The following is a 10877-nucleotide window of genomic DNA, read 5'->3' on the forward strand; positions in this document are numbered from 1 at the left end:
CCGCCACCTGGCTTTGGAAATGGAATTTTAAAGGGTATAGCAAAGGGTAAATGAGAGCTAGAAAGTTGGCCTCTCCTCTGGACGGGCTCCCCCATGAGAAGAGGAATCCACGCCAGAGATCATTCTTTCCTTTTTCTGGAGGAAAAACCACGAGGACACAGTAAAAATGCAGCCATATGTCAGCTTAGAAATCAGGCTTCACCAAAGACCACCTCTGGCACTTTGATCTTAGGCTTACAGTCCCCAGAAATACATGAAGGTGTTTTTGTTAGAAGCTGGAGTTAAAGGCAGAGCCTTCATGTGCATTGCAAAGGTAAAGGTGAAGGTCAGTTGGGTTTGGTTAAATTGTGTCATAGCTTCACCCTTCCACCTCTCTGCTACCAACAAGCTGGGGGAACTTCTTGAGAGCACAGATTTCTCAAGGGTGTACCACAGGGTAGCAGGCAGAGACGGGACAGTGTGGAGGGCTTAGGAGCCCTCTTCAGAGCCTTCAAAGTGTGGAGATGCACTCGTTGTGTTTTTCCTTCCAGGCTCTCAGATAGATATTTTAGAGTTGACAAGATCTATTGGGCCATTTGCCAGATAAACACACAAATAGTATAGCTATCTAGAAGGGGCCCACTTGCAATAAACCTGATTGGGGAAAGAAACGGACGATTAATTTCAGGCAAACAATAAAAATGTATGAAAATTAAAGAGGTAGAGAAACTAATAATGACAGCCATGAGGGGCTGGCTCTGCCTTTATTAACGTCTTTTGTGTTCCTTTATGAACATCTATTATCTGCGAACTCACTGATTATTCTCTCATAATTACTTCATACAGAATAATTAAATAAAATGCAGACAATAATCTTTTATAGACAATTACAAAAAGAAACATTTTTGTGGGAGGAAAGGAAGGGGGAGTGTCGGGTGAGAAACTGGGATGTGAGTTTCTAGTCACAGGCTTTCTAGGGAGTTCCTTCCCTGAGACACTAGAGCTCTGTTCTGCTTTATCATTTATTTAGACAGAGGAGTATTTGGGTCCCTGGTAGAGGGGAAGTATGGATCGATCTTTAGAAAAGTCTAGTGGAAATCTTTCCCTTTTAATCTTCTAAACATTCACATCCTAAGCACTAGTTTCTGTTTTTGGAGACTCCTAATGCAACAGCAGTGGCTTTGACACCAGATAGGTCAGGATTAAATCCCCTGTCTTTGAAACCATCAACAACTGTAGCTCATTCCTGTTTGTACCATCACCAGTAGTCATAAGAAATCTGTCTCTCATATGTTTCCATAATCTACCACCACCTCTATGGTCACTGACCTAAGCTATCAGCTCTCCCTTGGGCCATCACAACTAGTAATAGTGTCTGTCTGAAGAGAGAGAACTACGGCCCAAATTCTCGCTTCGTATGACCATCTCTCCGTTCAGTAACCAGCGTGATCTTTGAAGAACATTAAAGATAAACCACACTATATTTCACACCATGGCTGCTGTCTTGTGTTCCTATGGAATGCACCAAGCTTGTTGGCTGAGCGGCAATGCTCTGCCATGATTTCCAACACTCCTCATGAGTCATGAGCTTCAGCTTCCTCCCATATCCGTCATGGCTGTGCTTTGGGTCTTTGCTACGCATCTTCAGCACTTATTAATGCGAAGAAAAGATTTCTATCTCTTTTGGTCCCCTAAAATAATGTCTATACCCATGGAGTCTATAATGTTTTGTTTCTTTAGGGGACGGATGGCCATAATAAAGTAAACGACCAATAAATACTTGCTGTATTTTATCATAATAAGTACTAACGAAAAGGCAAAGGAGAAGGATCTCTGAGAAAATGGCTGACTACGGAAGTGAGGCAGGGAAACTTCAGTTCAAATGGAATTTCTCAAAGAATGGCACAGATAGATGAAAAGCACACAGGATCCAGTTTGATGGGGCTCCAGCTAGCTAAATCTGCAACAAATCTAAGCACCAAAGCAAATAATTATAGGAATAAATTATAAGTCAGGGATCAGTCTTCACATAAACAGACAAATGAATCACCACAGAGGAAAAGACAAGGTTCTTCCCTATAGTAGGATTCCAACCAATAAATAAGTAAAGGTTAGAGGAAAGAGGAAATCATTTGGTAACTGTTGGACTAATACTTAATTTAGGAGGAGACACTGATAGATGCTAAAACATGTAGGGGACAATGAGATAATGAGACATCTTAAAGAATTTCATGTAAAACATCTAAGTATAAACTGATTCAGCACTGAAGATTCCCTTTATCACATGATCAAGGTTAAATTAGCCTTAGTACTCATGGGACACTCTGGCATTGTTTGCCACCTGAGAGAGCAACATACATCACTCCTGGGATGTTTATACAAAAATAAAGCATAAATCAGGCTGGTGAGATGGTGAATTGTGTACAAGTGCTTGCCATGGAACCTCAATGACCTGAGTTTTAGCCCCAGAACCCGCATAAAAAGTCAGTGACTGTGGCTCCCTTCTGTAACCCCAGCCCCAGCACTTACATCGTGAAATGGGAACCAGAGACAGGAAACTAGACAAGAAGTTGGCTTATTCAGCCCAGTGACAGAAATAAGGAGAGCCTGACTCCACAGAAAGGTGGGGGGAGGGAGCTAACTCCACAAAGCTGTGCTCTGACATCTATGCCCATGCCACCACATGTGTGTGCTCTCCTTTTCTGTTTAAATAAACAGTCACATAAATAAAAAAAAAGCAGAACTAAGGCATCAACTGATCTTAATCATAAGGAATGGTTGGACCAAGACAAGCCAAAGGTCATTCTGCATAGTGCTTGTCCGGCAATTGAGAATGGGCTCAAGCAAGAATAAGAAACTAACGAAGAGGCAGAAGAATAATTTCAGATGTAGCAAAAGCAGAAACGTGACAACTAGGGGTACAGTTCCTGGATTAGGGTCTGGTCTCATTTGCTATAACAAACATCACCGGAATACATGATGTAACTTGGTGGGGGTTTCTGGGTAAAGAGGACATGATATGTCATAATACTATTCTAATGCTTCTGGAAATTTGAATTTGCTTTAAATGAATTATAGTTTTTTTTTTTTTTTTTTTTTTTTTTTTTACTATGAACTTTCCCTTAATGAGTGTTAGGGAAAAGCGATTTGCAATACGCATTGCAGCTGTGACCTGTCCATGAGTCAGACAGTCAGTTGCCTCAGGTCTGGCGACCTTCAGTCTGTAGCCAACTCTGTTGATGTATAGCATGACTCTGTCACTTGGCTCTTGGTATCAGTTCTAATTTGCAAACCCCTCCACAAGAAGAGTAGCACAAGCAGAACCATTTTAACTCCACATGCAATCTTGCCAGTCATATTCCTGTGCGGTGGGGAGTGTGTGGGTGGCAGCAAATAGGGGGGGAAAATCTGCAAACGAAAAAAAAAAAGTCCTAACATATTATAGGCTCCTTCTCCCCTCCCACCCCAGCGCCACCGAACAGAATCACGTTAGGGAAAGAAAACATAAAAATTAGCTACCATCAGGAAACTTCCCAAGTTCTTCTGTGCCAGCAAGAGTGGAAGCCAAGGAAGTGGCATTTCACCCACATGGCCTTCTTGTCAATGGACTCCAGCTGGGTCTCCCACGTCTGAGATATTTATGCAACTCTGGGAAGGCATTCAGAACTAGAAGAAAACTCCAAACTCTGCCTCTGAAAAGTGCAGCAGTGGCTTCAAGGGCTGTGGTTCAGCACCCCCTCCCCGCTTTCTTACAGGCTTGGTAGCTCACAGTTTTGATAACTGGGACTAAGGACACCAAGCTATCTTCACATAGACCTTCACAATGGTCTGGAAGCATGCCTAGTTGCTTGAGCTCCAAAGTTCCCTGTAGAGGATGGAGTAAGAGCCTGCTTGAACGGGTACAGCATGGGATAGAAGAGCAGGAGTTGTGTTGCAGCGTGTGTCAGAATTTAATTCCTTGAATTAGATAAATAGTAAATTTTGTTCCTCAGTTCCTTCATCAATGGACAGTTTACTATTTAGCTATTATGAATATGCTGCTGGGAACATTTTTGCACAAATCTTTCTTTGATTTACTATTATTGGTTCTTTGGATATTAGTAGTAATTGTCTTGCACTAAAACTTTCCCTATTAATCTGTGATGTAGTATGAGATGCTTGATATTTGGAAATGGCATGGATATCTTGTCTGCCCTGCAGGGCCTTGGTTTTACTGTTCAATCTGTGTAGGAAATTAGCATCCACCCCTATCTGAGCTAGATATTCACTAATAAGGAGAATGCTTTAGAGTCTTAGAAAAACATCATTTTGGGCTGGGTCCTCCTCCTTAAAGTTATGTGGGCCTTGTCTGCACATTTAGTCTACAGAGTCTCAGTGTTACCCTAAAGAAAATAATTTCTGTGACTAAAAGATCTATCCTCACAAGTAATGTATTGTCTTTCATGTACCCCTCCGCTTAATGTGTGCCAATGTAGCACAGGGTGGCCAGGTGACCAAAGGCTGTGATATGTGATCTCACTCTTCCGGTGAGCTGAAGAAGGTAGGTGGCAAACCCACACGTGGTTTAGTGTCCCTTAGAGGGAAAACTTGAATGACTTTAGACTACCTAAATATCAGGGTGAGGAGGGGCTCTGATTATTGACATTCAGACCTAAGGCTGGATTCTGCCTCTGTCATGCATGAACTGTAAAACTTCAGGGCTCTGTTTTCTTTTCTATAAAACATTAGAGATGGGACCACAGACAGGCCCTAGGTAATGAGTGATGAGTTGACCACAAGATCAGAATGCTTGGAAGGTTCTAGATCTGATGTCAGACCTGTGATTGGCTGCTGCTCTGATAGGGTGACCATCAGAGAAATGGTGACTTTTGTGCATCTAGCTTGTAGGTCTGGGAAGAGTCCCCCAAGACGTGGTGGAGGAGAGAGCACGTGAGGTACTCCTTAGACAATGGAGAAAAGGCTGGAAGCCTTGGAACCATTCTAAGTGCTCATGCCAGGCTCAGGGAGCTCCCACTCTTTTGGGTGTCACTGTCCTTTCTATAGAGGAACATGAGCTGGCATAGGCTTCCCACTGAGGGCAAATCGCTCTTTATGTTGGTGCTAGCTAAGACAGGCTTCCCTGAAGTGAAGACAATTCCTAGCAAATTTCAGGCTTGGACTAAAAGAGGGGAGAGAGGCATGTTTAGGACCTGGGACTTCTGGGGCTCTCTTAGTTTCTCTCAAATGTAGCTTGAGCTCATATGTATAAGGATATCCTTAAATGAATCATAGATAAAATGACAATAAAATATTATTATTGCCGTTCTGACTCGGATGAGATGGTGTCTCGAAGACAGCAACTGCTGGCAAGGATGTGAGGAGAGAGGAACTCTGTTTGCTATTGGAAGGAGTGTTGTTTCATATAGCAATTATGGAATCAGTACAGCTATTTCTCAAAAAGTTAAAACTAAAATATGGCTCAGCTGTAGCACTCCTGGGCATATACTCAAAGACTGTATTGTGCTAGAGAGGCCCAAATATCTATGTTTGTTGTGGCATCAGTCACAATAGCAAGGAAATGGAACCAACCTATCTGTCCATCAAAAGATGAATGGATAATGAACATGTGGTACATATGAACATGTGGTACATATGCACAGTAATTTTATTCAGATGTAAAGAAAAATGAAATTTGCAAGAGGATAGGTAGAACTGGGAAGTATACGGCTAAAGAAGGTGACTCAGACTCAAAAGGACAAAAGAAATTGCACGTTCTTTAGTAACGTGGACCCTAGTTTATAATATTTCTAGTATGTATGTATGTATGTATGTATGTATGTATGTGTGTATGTATGTATGTGTGTATGTATGTATGTATGTGTGTGTATGTATGTAAAGTTTCCTTTCTTTCCGTGAAACTAGGAAGGAAAACATGGGGATGCGGGGAAGAGGTGCTGAGAAAGTGAGGAAGGCAATAGGATATACGAGATGTAAGAATCGAACAGGAGTTATGGGTGGTGAGGGATGGGTACAGGGTGGGGGTCAGGTCAGAGGTGTGACAGACAAAAGGAGAATCAGCAAAATCAAATTCTGTTTGAAAAATGCCATAACAAAACAATATTGTGCATGCTAAGTAAAAAAAAATGACAAATAGTAGCAATTGAAAATAAGCATTTATGTAGAACATATAAAAGAAGACACTGCAGGAGAGGGGCTTTTCGGCCCAGGGCTTGTGGAGAAAGAGCTGAGAAGGAAACATTCATTTTCTACTCAGATGTGTTCGACTCCACTGGACAGTAAAACAGATTGATCCACGTTATTATAAAGCAACATGTAACTCCAGAACTTTAAAGATTGGAATTTCTGATTATTCTTTTTCAAAGTGAGGTTGTAAAACTCTATCTACATACATGAAGAATGTCTGAGGAAAAGTAAAGGTTCAGCTGTAAGCGCTCTTTCACAAATGAAACCTGGTCTCAGTGTTTTAGACAATGGAATTCTTGACGTAAACATGGTACCTGTCTTGGAAGCCACAGAGCCATTTGGGCTGGGACATTTAAAGACATGTTCTCTGATGCCAACCCCACCTTACACAGAGGCGTTAAGTGTGATCTGGCGTCTCAGTGAGTTTCGGGTCAGCACTATGCACCTTGGTTATCACACTCTGCTCCACAGCAACGAGGCTTTCATTGACACCAGTGCTGTGTGGGCCCGCATGACAAAATTAGCAGCAAGCACTCATAAGGTTCCAAGAGAAGCAAGCAGGTAAAGAGCACAAAACCAGACAAGTGGAGGTGAAAGCCTTGTGCTGGGGTTGGGGGCTGGGGTGGATGTTAATGGAAAGTCTGCAGTTGGCCATGAGTAACACACCATTCACTTTGATGGAAGAAAGTGATTCAGGAAAATGGTTAGGACCCTCACTTTGGATTCCCGCTGTCTCTGTGACCTAGAACAAGATATTCAACTTCTCTGAACGCCGCTCTCTTTATCTAATAAGCACAGCAACACTGACATGCAGTTATCCTGGCCACAGGAACTCTCATCGGCAGCTGGAAATTGTTAGCACTTTCTTCGCATCTTTCAGATTTGACCACCTCAGCTAAAATCACCCCCAGCCTCCTCTCTTGACACCTATCCTGTATCCTATGTTATCCATGCGTTTGCTTTCTTTACAATAATAAAATGTTAAGTTCCACCCAGATGGGATTCTTGTCTCTCTCTACACTACTGGAAGAGTTCATGGCATTAGCAGGCATTCCGTGAATGTTTGTCTAATGATGGATGGATGAATGAATGAATGAATGAATAAATGAATGAGTGAATGAATTCACTGATAAGCTGAGGAAGACAGCACTGGGAACAGTGCAATGGTGCACTACTGGGATGGTTAGCAGGTGCCAGATCACTTAGCTATCCTGATTGTCCCATTCATGGAGTCCTGTTTGCACTTGAGGCAGTGAGTAAATCCTGCGTGCCATAGTTCTCTGGATATTTTAAGAACTGTGCTGATAGGCTGGGTCAATGGATCTGAGGGTGTAGGACAAAGGTCTCCTGTTAATCCTACCTGGACATGCCGATGTCTGTCCTAGGATCTGGCTGTTCTCCCAGTGACTATATCATATATACCTTGTTAGCAAATTTGTGGGCAGGCCAAAAAAAAGTGATGATCTGTTTTCTACAGTTCCAGGCCTTATTTACTTAAATCCTGTTAAAAAATGAATGAGAAATTTAGAACGAAGTTCATAGTTTCTAGAGCAGTCAGAGGAAACTTGAAGGAAGAGGAGGGTTGTGGGGCAGGTGCATGCTATAATCATCTTTTAGCTTAAGGTTCAGGCATCTACCAAAAAGCAAACATATTTTTCAAACTCAATAATATGAAATAATTTTACTCCTTATAGAGGGTATGGTATCTGATGTGGAAATATTTTCGAACAGGGATGTGAATGGAAGGAACCCTATAATCTGGAGGAGAGGGGAGAGGAGGGGAAAGGAGAGAACAATTAGGTCAGTGTGACAGATATTATTTGGTTCTCTATTTAGCCTAAGTCTGCCCCACCTTCTGGCATCGTAAATAAATACCTTCAAATATAAACTACCTGTTCGCTCTTCAGTGGGATAACTATTTCAGAGCCTTGCATAGCAAAATCCTAGGGCACTATAATTTTTCAATGTTTACTCAATTCCTCAACCCAAAAAAGATATTATGTGTATTTAAGGTGATTCGAGACTCCAAGAGTCACCCAATGAACCATGTTTTCTACATAAAAAATGAATTTTATATTGGCAGAAGTACTTGAATATGAGAAATAGAATTTTACTTGAAAAAGAACAAGATAATAACTTTAGAAAGGTATATCGTGGTCAGCAGCTCATGATGATTTTGGGGAGAGGAAGGAGCTGTGTTACACATGTAGTGTGATCATGCACGTGGACTCCACTGTCCACATTTAAGAGAAAGAAAGCACATGAAGCACCAGACCAGTGACCAAACATAGCCAAGAAAGCAAGTTGAAAGCCAACCCTGCAACCAATACACACATACTCGACCCCATCAGCTAATCCATGAGCTTCCACAGCCAGCTTAATGGCTGGTCAGAGAAATGATTATCAGCAAACAGTCTTAGGTTGATCACTCTCCTCTGTGGGATTCTTGATAAATAAAAAAGTTTTCTATCCAAATGATTTGGATGGAGATGCTGAGTATGGACACCCTCAGTTTGTTTCTTATTTTAAAAGAAATTCCTGTGATATTTCCTAATGGGACATGGTGCCAACCATGTACCTCTATGTGCCCTTTATTGGGTTAAGGAATATTCTTCCTATACATATTTTGTTGAGATACTTGTAGTAATGGCGGTTAATTCAAGGGTTTGCTCACACCAGGTCAAGGCAGGTGTTCTACTACTGAGCTACATCCCCAGTTCTTGCTGACAGGTTTTATTATGAAAAAAATATATATGTATATATACATATATATATATATATATAGTTTGTTGTATGCTTTATTTGGATTTATTGAGATGATCACATTTTTGTTCTTCATTCTGTTACTATGTACAATAATGTTTTTATTGATTTGCAAATGTTGATTCAACCTTGCATGCAAGAAGATCTTTCTTAATTCTGGCAAATTATCTGTTTAATGTACTGTTGAGTATGACTCAACTAGTGTTTAGTTGGGAGGTTTTGCATCTGTGTTCAAAATCTGTGTTTTGCATTTGATGTTCAGTGTAGGATTTTCTGCTTAGTGGTGTCTTCTGGAGTTTGTTTATCAGGGTGATACTGGCCTTGTGAAGTGAGTTTATAATTTTTTCCAACTTTTCAATATTTGGAAGAGTTTGAGGAGAATTTATATTAGTATTTGGTAGAGCTCAACAGTGAAACCATTCTTTGTTGGAAGATTTGTAATTTCTAGCTCAATTCCCCTGTTCAACAGTGAGCTGTTTAGGTACCTAATTTATCATATTCTAATCTGTGAAGACTATGCTTCTAGTGATTTATTAATTTCTTCTAGGTTGTCCATTTTGGGAGTATATAATTATTCAATTATGTATATGTTGTTAAATATATGCTGTATAACAGTTATGATGTGTTATCTTAGGATCCTTTGTATTTCTGTGTTATTAGTTGCAATGTCAGGGAAATTAGGAAATATAAACACTTAAGTAAGAAAAGATGATGCAAAGTTGTCTCTTCTATCACATAATTTTAAATGGAGACAGTTTCTGATGACTACCTCCCCTAAACCCTGTTAGAACTGATTAATAAATTCAATAAAGTTTTTGGCTATAGTATTAACACAAAATTAACAGCATTTATCAACATAAATAATGATATTTCTTAAAACAGAATTTAGAAACTAACCCTATTTACAATAACACAAAAGAAAAGTACTTAGATATACATTTAATCAAAGAAATAGGGATAAGTGTCTCATAAGTACTAGAAAAATACCAATGATAGGAATTAAAAATGATACAAACAGATGAAAGAAACCCATTTTCATGGGACTGAAGAGATAGTACTGCTGAATGTCCATACTTGACGAAGTTCCCTATATATTCCATGCAACACCTATAAAAGTTTCATTGCATTTCTTCAAGGAGTCATTAAAACAATCATAAAATTCACTTAGAAACACAGAAGTCTCAAAATCCCAAAGGCAATCTTGATCCAAAAGAAAAAACCTGGTGGCATCATTATACTGTTGCACCTCAAAACATCACAAAGCTACAGTAAGGAGTTCAGAATGCTATAGTCATTCAGATGTAGTCATAGACCAGTGGAGTAGCGTGGCCAGCCTGCATAACAGATACATCTGTCGTTAGTTGCTTCTTGTAAACGATGCTCAGTGGACAGTTTCTTCAGTACGAGCTACTGGTAAGACTAGAAACTCACAGACAGAAGAATAAAAATGGATCTTAATCTTAGACTTTACTCAAGAATCCAAATGGATAAGAGAATCAAATGTAGAGCCTGAAACTACAAAATTACTATAAGAAAGTGGGGAATTATCCTGTGATGTTGGTTTTGGCAGAAATTTTTCATTTACCCTTTTAATTGTTTGAAAATTTCATTCAGTCTATTTTGATCAGATTCACCCAATTCTTCTCCCACATGCACCCCACCTGCCTCACCTTCTCTAACTTTGTGAGCTTTAAAAAATTTAATAAGCCATTAATTAATATTTGTGTTGTCTGTATGGGTCTATGTATATTGGAGTGAGGCTGAGCCACGAAGAGCTGCAGTCTCAAAGAAAGCCGCTTTCCCTCCCCAGAAACCATCAACTATCTACAGCTTTCACTTTACAGCTCGTGGCTCATGAACGCCTCCCTACTGCGGGCTAGAATGTTGATGGGCTTGGTCTTCAGAAGGTCTTGGGTGGGCAGCCACAGCTTCTGCTGTTCATGGATGAAGTC

This window comes from Arvicola amphibius, chromosome 5, assembly GCF_903992535.2.
Source record: "Arvicola amphibius chromosome 5, mArvAmp1.2, whole genome shotgun sequence".
Classification (NCBI taxonomy): domain Eukaryota; kingdom Metazoa; phylum Chordata; class Mammalia; order Rodentia; family Cricetidae; genus Arvicola; species Arvicola amphibius.